We start from the raw sequence: 10000 nt of genomic DNA, 5'->3' as shown, positions 1-10000 counted from the left end.
GCACGAAAGACGCCTCCCGCAACGCGGTAGTCGGGAAAGGCTATTCCGATAGTCGAGCAGAGTTGCGACAACACATCCCGCGGTGCCGTCTGGTTAGGCAAGGGTTTGAGAAACAGCATTCGCGGTAGACCGGCGCGGCCGGCGGACACCCACGCGGCGTGCCGCAATCGGATCGCGCGCTCGGCCTCCGTTGATTTCCTCTAGGTGGGGGATTCGGGGCGTCTCGGTCTCGCTGCCGTTCGGTCGCGCCAAGGCCTGCGGGGGCGGCGCGTAGCGCACGCTCTCGCGGCGGCCGAGGCGCTAGAGTGCGACCCGCAAGTGGGGAGGAACCGTCCACCCAACGCCGGCGCGAGCCGGGGCCGGTGGGGGCCCTACCAAGGCGGGTCATGAGTGCCAGTCGGTCAGTTCGGGAGAAGGGGAGGGTACTCGGAGGCCCGCCGGGAGCAGACGGGGGTCCGGAAGCTGAGGGGGGTGAAGGACGGCGGCCGGGAGCAGACGGCCGTCCCCGGGAGGGGGTGTTCGTTCACGTGCGGACGCCGGGAGCAGGCGGCCGTCACGCGATTCTGCCAACCGTTCCTACCGGCCTGTGTTTAAGGAGGCGGCCGGTCCTCCGTCCTTGGATGGATAAGATTCGCAGATTTTCGCCCGGCCTGTGTTTAAGGAGGCGGCCGGTTCCCTCCTTCCTTCCTTTCTTGGATGTATAACATTCGCAGATTTTCGCCCGGCCGGTGGTTTAAGGAGGCGGCCGGTCCTCCCTCCTTGGATGTATAACATTCGCAGATTTTCGCCCGGCCTATGTTTAGTGAGGCGACCGGTCCTCCCTCCTTGGATGTATAACATTCGCATATTTTCGCCCGGCCGGTGGTTTAAGGAGGCGGCCGGTCCTCCCTCCTTGGATGTATAACATTCGCAGATTTTCGCCCGGCCTATGTTTAGTGAGGCGACCGGTCCTCCGTGGAGAGCGACCCGCAAGTGGGGAGGAACCGTCCACCCAACGCCGGCGCGAGCCGGGGCCGGTGGGGGCCCTACCAAGGCGGGTCTCATTGCCTGTCGGTCAGTTCGGGAGAAGGTGGGGGTACTCGGAGGCCCGCCGGGAGCAGACGGGGGTCCGGAAGGTGAGGGGGTGAAGGACGGCGGTCGGGAGCAGACGGCCGTCCCCGGGAGGGGGTGTTCGTTCACGTGCGGACGCCGGGAGCAGGCGGCCGTCACGCAATTCTGCCAACCGTTCCCACCGGCCTGTGTTTAAGGAGGCGGCCGGTCCTCCACGAGAAGAATTCTGCCAAACGTTCCACCGGCCTGTGTTTAAGGAGGCGGCCGGTCCTCCCCGTCGTTCCGCCGGCTTGTGTTTAAGGAGGCGGCCGGTCCTCCACGAGAAGAATTCTGCCAAACGTTCCACCGGCCTGTGTTTAAGGAGGCGGCCGGTCCTCCCCGTCGTTCCGCCGGCTTGTGTTTAAGGAGGCGGCCGGTCCTCCACTATTCCTTCCTTGGATGGAAAGCATGTAGCACTTTGAAAATTTTCGAGCACTGTGACACTTTGAAAATTTTCGAGAGTTTTTGTACTTAGAAAATTTTTCGCTCTTGCACTTCCAGAGTGCTTTGCGGTAGCTCCTAGGTTCGCTGTCCGAGCATGTGAACACTTTTTGGGGGGGAACACATCGCTAGAGACACCAGCCGCCTGGTTCTCGGGGCCAAAACTTGTGTTCCCCACACTCGTTCTGACTATATTTTGCGATTTGGGGGTAAAGGTAATGAGTACAGTGACTAGGGGGACCAACTCATCGTACTCTGGCGCACCAACAGACCAAAGCTGGTACTGCACTTACCCCTGGTACCCCAACGCCTGGTACCTGACGGGCGAGAGGCTGATTTTTCGCTATTTGCGGCCGACCGAGGGAACCAGACAAAGCGGACACTTTACGGCGCAAGAGCCGTTGGCACTTAGAAATTTTTCGACAAAGTTGGCGCGAGCTCCAGAAGGAGAGGCTGATTTTTCGCTATTTGTGGCCGACCGAGGGAACCAGGCAAAGCGGACACTTTACGGCGCAAGAGCCGTTGGCACTTAGAAATTTTTTGACAAAGTTGGCGCGAGCTCCAGAAGGAGAGGCTGATTTTTCGCTATTTGTGGCCGACCGAGGGAACCAGGCAAAGCGGACACTTTACGGCGCAAGAGCCGTTGGCACTTAGAAAATATTCGCCAAAGTTGGCACGAGCTCCAGAAGGAGAGGCTGATTTTTCGCTATTTGTGGCCGACCGAGGGAACCAGACAAAGCGGACACATTACGGCGCAAGAGCCGTTGGCACTTAGAAAATATTCGCCAAAGTTGGCACGAGCTCCAGAAGGAGAGGCTGATTTTTCGCTATTTGTGGCCGACCGAGGGAACCAGACAAAGCGGACACTTTACGGCGCAAGAGCCGTTGGCACTTGCGCGAGCTCCAGAAGGAGAGGCTGATTTTTCGCTATTTGTGGCCGACCGAGGGAACCAGACAAAGCGGACACTTTACGGCGCAAGAGCCGTTGGCACTTAGAAAATATTCGCCAAAGTTGGCGCGAGCTCCAGAAGGAGAGGCTGATTTTTCGCTATTTGTGGCCGACCGAGGGAACCAGGCAAAGCGGACACATTACGGCGCAAGAGCCGTTGGCACTTAGGCGAGCTCCAGAAGGAGAGGCTGGTTTTTCGCTATTTGTGGCCGACCGAGGGAACCAGGCAAAGCGGACACATTACGGCGCAAGAGCCGTTGGCACTTAGGCGAGCTCCAGAAGGAGAGGCTGATTTTTCGCTATTTGTGGCCGACCGAGGGAACCAGGCAAAGCGGACACATTACGGCGCAAGAGCCGTTGGCACTTAGGCGAGCTCCAGAAGGAGAGGCTGATTTTTCGCTATTTGTGGCCGACCGAGGGAACCAGGCAAAGCGGACACATTACGGCGCAAGAGCCGTTGGCACTTAGGCGAGCTCCAGAAGGAGAGGCTGATTTTTCGCTATTTGTGGCCGACCGAGGGAACCAGACAAAGCGGACACTTTACGGCGCAAGAGCCGTTGGCACTTGCGCGAGCTCCAGAAGGAGAGGCTGATTTTTCGCTATTTGTGGCCGACCGAGGGAACCAGGCAAAGCGGACACATTACGGCGCAAGAGCCGTTGGCACTTAGGCGAGCTCCAGAAGGAGAGGCTGATTTTTCGCCGTTTGTGGCCGACCGAGGGAACCAGGCAAAGCGGACACATTACGGCGCAAGAGCCGTTGGCACTTAGGCGAGCTCCAGAAGGAGAGGCTGGTTTTTCGCTATTTGTGGCCGACCGAGGGAACCAGGCAAAGCGGACACATTACGGCGCAAGAGCCGTTGGCACTTAGGCGAGCTCCAGAAGGAGAGGCTGATTTTTCGCCGTTTGTGGCCGACCGAGGGAACCAGGCAAAGCGGACACATTACGGCGCAAGAGCCGTTGGCACTTAGGCGAGCTCCAGAAGGAGAGGCTGATTTTTCGCCGTTTGTGGCCGACCGAGGGAACCAGGCAAAGCGGACACATTACGGCGCAAGAGCCGTTGGCACTTAGGCGAGCTCCAGAAGGAGAGGCTGATTTTTCGCCGTTCGTGGCCGACCGAGGGAACCAGGCAAAGCGGACACATTACGGCGCAAGAGCCGTTGGCACTTGCGCGAGCTCCAGAAGGAGAGGCTGATTTTTCGCTATTTGTGGCCGACCGAGGGAACCAGACAAAGCGGACACATTACGGCGCAAGAGCCGTTGGCACTTAGGCGAGCTCCAGAAGGAGAGGCTGATTTTTCGCCGTTTGTGGCCGACCGAGGGAACCAGGCAAAGCGGACACATTACGGCGCAAGAGCCGTTGGCACTTAGGCGAGCTCCAGAAGGAGAGGCTGATTTTTTCGCTATTTGTGGCCGACCGAGGGAACCAGGCAAAGCGGACACATTACGGCGCAAGAGCCGTTGGCACTTAGAAAATATTCGCCAAAGTTGGCACGAGCTCCAGAAGGAGAGGCTGATTTTTCGCCGTTTGTGGCCGACCGAGGGAACCAGGCAAAGCGGACACATTACGGCGCAAGAGCCGTTGGCACTTAGGCGAGCTCCAGAAGGAGAGGCTGATTTTTTCGCTATTTGTGGCCGACCGAGGGAACCAGGCAAAGCGGACACATTACGGCGCAAGAGCCGTTGGCACTTAGAAAATATTCGCCAAAGTTGGCACGAGCTCCAGAAGGAGAGGCTGATTTTTCGCCGTTTGTGGCCGACCGAGGGAACCAGGCAAAGCGGACACATTACGGCGCAAGAGCCGTTGGCACTTAGGCGAGCTCCAGAAGGAGAGGCTGATTTTTTCGCTATTTGTGGCCGACCGAGGGAACCAGGCAAAGCGGACACATTACGGCGCAAGAGCCGTTGGCACTTAGGCGAGCTCCAGAAGGAGAGGCTGATTTTTTCGCTATTTGTGGCCGACCGAGGGAACCAGGCAAAGCGGACACATTACGGCGCAAGAGCCGTTGGCACTTAGAAAATATTCGCCAAAGTTGGCACGAGCTCCAGAAGGAGAGGCTGATTTTTCGCCGTTTGTGGCCGACCGAGGGAACCAGGCAAAGCGGACACATTACGGCGCAAGAGCCGTTGGCACTTAGGCGAGCTCCAGAAGGAGAGGCTGATTTTTTCGCTATTTGTGGCCGACCGAGGGAACCAGGCAAAGCGGACACATTACGGCGCAAGAGCCGTTGGCACTTAGAAAATATTCGCCAAAGTTGGCACGAGCTCCAGAAGGAGAGGCTGATTTTTCGCCGTTTGTGGCCGACCGAGGGAACCAGGCAAAGCGGACACATTACGGCGCAAGAGCCGTTGGCACTTAGGCGAGCTCCAGAAGGAGAGGCTGATTTTTTCGCTATTTGTGGCCGACCGAGGGAACCAGGCAAAGCGGACACATTACGGCGCAAGAGCCGTTGGCACTTAGAAAATATTCGCCAAAGTTGGCACGAGCTCCAGAATGAGAGGCTGATTTTTCGCCGTTTGTGGCCGACCGAGGGAACCAGACAAAGCGGACACATTACGGCGCAAGAGCCGTTGGCACTTAGGCGAGCTCCAGAAGGAGAGGCTGATTTTTCGCTATTTGTGGCCGACCGAGGGAACCAGGCAAAGCGGACACTTTACGGCGCAAGAGCCGTTGGCACTTAGAAAATATTCGCCAAAGTTGGCACGAGCTCCAGAAGGAGAGGCTGATTTTTCGCCGTTTGTGGCCGACCGAGGGAACCAGACAAAGCGGACACATTACGGCGCAAGAGCCGTTGGCACTTAGGCGAGCTCCAGAAGGAGAGGCTGATTTTTCGCTATTTGTGGCCGACCGAGGGAACCAGGCAAAGCGGACACTTTACGGCGCAAGAGCCGTTGGCACTTAGAAAATATTCGCCAAAGTTGGCACGAGCTCCAGAAGGAGAGGCTGATTTTTCGCCGTTTGTGGCCGACCGAGGGAACCAGACAAAGCGGACACATTACGGCGCAAGAGCCGTTGGCACTTAGGCGAGCTCCAGAAGGAGAGGCTGATTTTTCGCTATTTGTGGCCGACCGAGGGAACCAGGCAAAGCGGACACTTTACGGCGCAAGAGCCGTTGGCACTTAGAAAATATTCGCCAAAGTTGGCACGAGCTCCAGAAGGAGAGGCTGATTTTTCGCCGTTTGTGGCCGACCGAGGGAACCAGACAAAGCGGACACATTACGGCGCAAGAGCCGTTGGCACTTAGGCGAGCTCCAGAAGGAGAGGCTGATTTTTCGCTATTTGTGGCCGACCGAGGGAACCAGGCAAAGCGGACACTTTACGGCGCAAGAGCCGTTGGCACTTAGAAAATATTCTGAAATTCTCACCGACCTCCGTGGTGGAGAGGCCGAATTTTCGACATTCGTGGCCGACCGGGGAACCGTCGCCACTCGGACAACTTGTGCGGCAGCCCTCGGTGATTTTAGGACCGCTTTTTCACCCTCGCTGTCCGACCGGAGAACCGTCGTAGCTCGGACAGTTCGTGTGCCAGCATCCGCTGGCACTTAGAAAATTTTAAAAAAGAAAAAAATAGTCTTCTGCATATACGTTCTGACTATATTTTGCGATTAGGGGGTAAAGGTAATGAGTACAGTGACTAGGGGGACCAACTCATCGTACTCTGGCGCACCAACACGCCAAGGTTGGTACTGCACTTAGGCTGATTTTTGCGCTATTCGCGGCCGACCGGGGAACCAGCGCGGAGCGGACACATTACGGCGAATGAGCCGTTGGCACTTAGAAAATTTTTGAGCTTTTTTCGAACTTCCGTGAGGCTGATTTTGCGCTATTCGCGGCCGACCGGGGAACCAGCGCGGAGCGGACACATTACGGCGAATGAGCCGTTGGCACTTAGAAAATTTTTGAGCTTTTTTCGAACTTCCGTGAGGCTGATTTTGCGCTATTCGCGGCCGACCGGGGAACCAGCGCGGAGCGGACACATTACGGCGAATGAGCCGTTGGCACTTAGAAAATTTTTGAGCTTTTTTCGGACTTCCGTGTGGAGCTTTGGGGCCGTTCCGCCTAACTTTTTATGCCCGATTAGGCTTCCAGGGAGGCGGCTAAGCATTATTGACCAATCATGGAGCTTTTTTGGGACTTCCGTGTGGAGCTTTGGGGCCGTTCCGCCTAACTTTTTATGCCCGATTAGGCTTCCAGGGAGGCGGCTAAGCATTATTGACCAATCATGGAGCTTTTTTGGGACTTCCGTGTGGAGCTTTGGAGCCGTTCCGCCTAACTTTTTATGCCCGATTAGGCTTCCAGGGAGGCGGCTAAGCATTATTGACCAATCATGGAGCTTTTTTGGGACTTCCGTGTGGAGCTTTGGGGCCGTTCCGCCTAGCTTTTTATGCCCGATTAGGCTTCCAGGGAGGCGGCTAAGCATTATTGACCAATCATGGAGCTTTTTTGGGACTTCCGTGTGGAGCTTTGGGGCCGTTCCGCCTAGCTTTTTATGCCCGATTAGGCTTCCAGGGAGGCGGCTAAGCATTATTGACCAATCATGGAGCTTTTTTGGGACTTCCGTGTGGAGCTTTGGGGCCGTTCCGCCTAGCTTTTTATGCCCGATTAGGCTTCCAGGGAGGCGGCTAAGCATTATTGACCAATCATGGAGCTTTTTTGGGACTTCCGTGTGGAGCTTTGGGGCCGTTCCGCCTAGCTTTTTATGCCCGATTAGGCTTCCAGGGAGGCGGCTAAGCATTATTGACCAATCATGGAGCTTTTTTGGGACTTCCGTGTGGAGCTTTGGGGCCGTTCCGCCTAGCTTTTTATGCCCGATTAGGCTTCCAGGGAGGCGGCTAAGCATTATTGACCAATCATGGAGCTTTTTTGGGACTTCCGTGTGGAGCTTTGGGGCCGTTCCGCCTAGCTTTTTATGCCCGATTAGGCTTCCAGGGAGGCGGCTAAGCATTTTTAACAGAAATGGAGCTTTTTGCGGAGCTCCAGCCGGTGCCACCGGCAGGCCGTGCACGCGGACGAGATGACCGAAAGAAGCTCCAGGAGAGCGGATGGACGCTTTTTAAGCACCGAGGCGGAGATCGCGGAGCTTTAATAGACTTCCAGCGGGCCCAAAGCGGCCAGGCAGACGGCGCAGCGCGACCTGGTACCTCGCACGGGACGCATCGCCCCCCCCGCGCACAGTTCCAGGGGGCCGGGATGACGTTTCAAAGCTGCCGCTGCAGCTGCGGCGGGGAGTGGCCTCCCTCCGGTGGACACGACGAGTAAATGACACCGGCCGCTGACGCAAACCCACGCCGGACAGGAGAGCTCAAAAGCCGGGTAACATTTCAAGGAAGACCCCCCCTGCGCAGACCTCCACTAGGCCGGGATGACTGTTCAGCTGTGGCGGGGAGTGGCCTCCCTCCGGTCGGCACGACGAGTAAATGACACCGGCCGCTGACGCAAACCCACGCCGGACAGGAGAGCTCAAAAGCCGGGTAACATTTCAAGGAAGACCCCCCCTGCGCAGACCTCCACTAGGCCGGGATGACTGTTCAGCTGTGGCGGGGAGTGGCCTCCCTCCGGTCGGCACGACGAGTAAATGACACCGGCCGCTGACGCAAACCCACGCCGGACAGGAGAGCTCAAAAGCCGGGTAACATTTCAAGGAAGACCCCCCCTGCGCAGACCTCCACTAGGCCGGGATGACTGTTCAGCTGTGGCGGGGAGTGGCCTCCCTCCGGTCGGCACGACGAGTAAATGACACCGGCCGCTGACGCAAACCCACGCCGGACAGGAGAGCTCAAAAGCCGGGTAACATTTCAAGGAAGACCCCCCCTGCGCAGACCTCCACTAGGCCGGGATGACTGTTCAGCTGCGGCGGGGAGTGGCCTCCCTCCGGTCGGCACGACGAGTAAATGACACCGGCCGCTGACGCAAACCCACGCCGGACAGGAGAGCTCAAAAGCCGGGTAACATTTCAAGGAAGACCCCCCCTGCGCAGACCTCCACTAGGCCGGGATGACTGTTCAGCTGTGGCGGGGAGTGGCCTCCCTCCGGTCGGCACGACGAGTAAATGACACCGGCCGCTGACGCAAACCCACGCCGGACAGGAGAGCTCAAAAGCCGGGTAACATTTCAAGGAAGACCCCCCCTGCGCAGACCTCCACTAGGCCGGATGACTGTTCAGCTGTGGCGGGGAGTGGCCTCCCTCCGGTCGGCACGACGAGTAAATGACACCGGCCGCTGACGCAAACCCACGCCGGACAGGAGAGCTCAAAAGCCGGGTAACATTTCAAGGAAGACCCCCCCTGCGCAGACCTCCACTAGGCCGGGATGACTGTTCAGCTGTGGCGGGGAGTGGCCTCCCTCCGGTCGGCACGACGAGTAAATGACACCGGCCGCTGACGCAAACCCACGCCGGACAGGAGAGCTCAAAAGCCGGGTAACATTTCAAGGAAGACCCCCCCTGCGCAGACCTCCACTAGGCCGGGATGACTGTTCAGCTGCGGCGGGGAGTGGCCTCCCTCCGGTCGGCACGACGAGTAAAGCTATTTAGGAAAATCTGAGATAAATATCACTTGCATAATAATTTGGAACACGGTCCCGTGTTCCAAATTATTATGCAAAATGTATTTAGACACCAGCAATCGCACTTAGATTTGTTTCTTTTTTCTTTCTTTTAGCTTCCATAATGTTACCGGGCGCTGACGCAAACCCACGCCCGGCAGGAGAGCTCAAAAGCCGGGTAACATTTCAAGGAAGACCCCCCCTGCGCAGACCTCCACTAGGCCGGGATGACTGTTCAGCTGCGGCGGGGAGTGGCCTCCCTCCGGTCGGCACGACGAGTAAATGACACCGGCCGCTGACGCAAACCCACGCCGGACAGGAGAGCTCAAAAGCCGGGTAACATTTCAAGGAAGACCCCCCCTGCGCAGACCTCCACTAGGCCGGGATGACTTTTCAAAGCTGCCTCTGCAGCTGCGGCGGGGAGTTGCCTCCCTCCGGTGGACACGACGAGTAAATACACCAGCACTTGCTCTTAGATTTGTTTCTTTTTTCTTTCTTTTAGCTTCCATAATGTTACCGGGCGCTGACGCAAACCCACGCCCGGCAGGAGAGCTCAAAAGCCGGGTAACATTTCAAGGAAGACCCCCCCTGCGCAGACCTCCACTAGGCCGGGATGACTGTTCAGCTGCGGCGGGGAGTGGCCTCCCTCCGGTCGGCACGACGAGTAAATGACACCGGCCGCTGACGCAAACCCACGCCGGACAGGAGAGCTCAAAAGCCGGGTAACATTTCAAGGAAGACCCCCCCTGCGCAGACCTCCACTAGGCCGGGATGACTGTTCAAAGCTGCCTCTGCAGCTGCGGCGGGGAGTTGCCTCCCTCCGGTGGACACGACGAGTAAAGCTATTTAGGAAAATCTGAGATAAATATCACTTGCATAATAATTTGGAACACGGTCCCGTGTTCCAAATTATTATGCAAAATGTATTTAGACACCAGCAATCGCACTTAGATTTGTTTCTTTTTTCTTTCTTTTAGCTT

The sequence above is a fragment of the Syngnathus typhle genome, unplaced genomic scaffold (genome assembly GCF_033458585.1).
Source record: "Syngnathus typhle isolate RoL2023-S1 ecotype Sweden unplaced genomic scaffold, RoL_Styp_1.0 HiC_scaffold_308, whole genome shotgun sequence".
In the NCBI taxonomy this organism is placed as follows: Eukaryota; Metazoa; Chordata; class Actinopteri; order Syngnathiformes; family Syngnathidae; genus Syngnathus; species Syngnathus typhle.
This window is presented reverse-complemented; position numbering follows the sequence as displayed.